The sequence below is a fragment of the Medicago sativa genome, chromosome 6 (assembly GCF_051527215.1).
Source record: "Medicago sativa cultivar Bolivia chromosome 6, Bolivia_mono, whole genome shotgun sequence".
Classification (NCBI taxonomy): Eukaryota; Viridiplantae; Streptophyta; class Magnoliopsida; order Fabales; family Fabaceae; genus Medicago; species Medicago sativa.
In genome coordinates this window covers 58,756,843-58,760,000 of record NC_140754.1, presented here as the reverse complement: position 1 = coordinate 58,760,000, position 3,158 = coordinate 58,756,843, and the positions used below count along the sequence as shown (strand labels likewise).

General features: G+C 32.1%; 1 pseudogene; it reads right to left on the bottom strand.

Moving 5' to 3' along the window:
- The window catches only part of LOC146915940 (ASC1-like protein), a 3,435-nt pseudogene extending 2,421 nt beyond the window's left edge, over nucleotides 1-1,014 (bottom strand).
- Between the last annotated feature and the right edge of the window lie 2,144 nt (nucleotides 1,015-3,158).

Below are 3,158 nucleotides of genomic sequence, written 5' to 3'. Positions count from 1 at the left end.
ACAATCTTATCATCCATGCATAAACTAGATTTGATCTATTCGAACTGTGTCTGTAACTCATATTTACAAAATTCTTAACCAAGCATCTGTTAGAAACAAAAGTAATTCAATTGAAAGAAAGAATTATATTATTGGAAAACTGAAAGAAAGTGGAGAAAAGAACTCTCCACTATCACTTACAATCTATCAAATGAACATAATGATTTCCTAAATACTCGAATACCCAATTATTCTTTATCCTAAAATAAAAACTCCGATCTAAGAAAATATGAGAACCAGAGTTCAAATCCTCACACAGAGAAAAAGTAACATAACAATCAACATGCTAGCATTTGCCGTTTAAAAAAAATGAAAAAGAAAAAGAAAAAGAAAAAGTGAGTTGGATGGAATAAGCTAAAATAGTGTGTAATGAAATAAAATTACCAAATTATACATTTGGATATTTTACTAATATTATTATGCAGAAAAAGGACTTCATGAATTCCCTCCAAATTCAAGGGGGAAAAAAGGATAGTCGTAGGCATGAGGTGGGCTCCCCAATTACATCCCCATCGTTTGGGCATACTATACCACTATTTCTCGAGTCTATCAAAAGACATCCGATTTTTTTTTTACATAGGTTAGGACTGAACTACTTCTCAAATAGACGACTCCAAGAATTGATCTCAGTTATTTTCTTATAGGAGGTAATTGTTACCAACTCTCTCAGCATCGATCACTTTAGTGTTTGGTGAAACAACTTGGGGGAGTATAGAGGATTTAAACTTTCTTGAGGTTACAAGTTCTCTCAAACTCCGTACTAAAAATGAGGGGTGAACATCATGATGTGCTCTTACTTATTGCATGTAGGTGGGCAGTGGCTCTGTTGCTGTCATGATAGTGCAGCACCTGTTTCACCTGTTTTTTTTTCTGGTTCGGCACCTGTTTCTGCTGCTGTTTTTTGACTGATCTCTCCGCTTCAGGTGCTTGGGGGGCTCCGGTTTTTAGTGTTGCGATTTCCACAGGTTGTGCCATAGTTATGGGTCTGAATTCCGGTGGTTATTATTGGATTTCAGTGTCATATCTTACGCTATTTCGCTTCGTTTCGTTAGTGGGGCTGTTATGAATTTGTGTGGGATTATAGTTTTGGTTGTTTGGGTGGATGTTACGCATATATGCGGCCTCTTTGTTTTTATTTTCCACCGTTTCTTAGCGTCTTGCGAGTGTTTTGGTTATCCATAATATTTTGCTGATTCAAAAAAAAACTTATTGCCACTTAAGATCCTTTTCACATTGATATTTTTTTGGCTATACTTAGTGTTTGATTATATTAGTGCACATTTGAAGCTTCAATTTTTTTTAGTTTTTTTTTATACTTAGTAATATCTTTTGTAATTTTTTTGTTGATCCTTATTCCCTTAAAGTAAAGCATTTTTTCACTGATGTTAACAGTATGAATGCATGATTCAATGATATTGAAATCACTATAAAAAAATATGATATTGAAACCATTGTCCATTTGAAAAAGCTATTGAATGAATGATTATTTATTATTTTTTGCTAATATGAATGAATGATTAAATGACATAGCAAATCATTTATGTGATTGCTACTATTTTTAAGCGTCTTTCTAACAATTGCTTCAATGATCCATAAAATGAAAAATTGGGTTAAAAATAATTGTGTACTTTGTCAAGTAATAATTATACCATCTTTTCTTCCAAAAAATTACACCACTTTTCTTTCTATTTATTTTTGTAACAAAAAAAAAATTAGAAGCAACTATACATTTTACACATGTTTTACAAACATTTCATGTGTGCATCACAAAGACCTGTGCATCAATCGTGATCTTTCAAGTTTCAAAGACGACAGTTTCTTTTAGTTGTCTCATTTTTCGTGACAATTAACGAGAGCCAAGGGCAATTACTGTGACATGTTGGATTATATTTCTCAACGCCAGTATTTTCACATTGACAATTATATGTTGTTGTCTCGAGAGTTACATCCAGAGGAGGGCGATAACCAATGAAGATGGTGAGGATATTGATGTGACGTCTAATGTTGTGTACGAAAAAGTATTTCGAAATGTGTAATATTCCATAATATATGCTATGTTGTCATTAAAAACCGTTTATTTCTTTGGTGTAACATGTTTGGTTGGCAATACAATATTTATCGATATTGTAGCTTTTGTTTGGCGATAAATTTCATTTATGTAGTTTAATTATTTAAATTTCATTCCACTATATCTCGGTCTATTATATATCAAATTATTCTAACTCATAAGACCCGTGCGGCGCACGGGTCTGCTTTCTAGTTTTAATTATATTCCTCTCAAGATAAAATTCCTTTCATATAAGCAAATGAAATTTTGGTTCCTCAACAAACAAAACACAAACAAAATATGTAGGACGATGTAATACTAACAATATCAGCCATTTTCTTATTGAGACATTTTCTCAAACACTTTGTGAATGCTCAATTTCCCAAAAAAAAAAAAATCAAATACAACAGTTTTTATTAATCTAAACACAAAAAAACTCATTCCACTATTTATGAAAAATGTCAAAATACCCTTGTCAAAATGAAACTTGCATGAATAAAATATAAAAGATATAATAATGAAATAAATCGTCATATTTACTATTTAAACATAAGAAAATGCATGATTTCCAACAAAGACTAATCTGATCATATGCTTACATGTTGGCCATTGAAGAAAATTACAATGATTCAAATTTTACCTCATTGTGCCTACGTGATAGCATCCTTGTTGTATCAAAGTCCAATAGCAAGCTTGCATAGATGACATATTTCCCAATAACCCTTGTTGTAAGAACGATCTAGCAAGCTCTATCATGCTTCACATAACCATAGTACAATACAAATCATTAAATGGATACAACCCCTTGAAAATAAAAATAAAATTTCATTTTTGGCAATGAACATGGAATGAAAAGGGAAATTAAAAACCTTTACGTTTCTAATTTATGATTGCACATGAAGGAAAAAAAAAACAATTTGAGTAGAGCAAGAAGCACAGCAAACCGATTGAAGGAACCAACAGAATGGATCTAAAAATCAGAAAATGAAAATGGATGAATCCTTACCTCCGCCGCCAAAGTGTGCGCTGCTTCCATTGTTCTTTCAGTCGTCGGTTTTATCAAAAGAGAGGA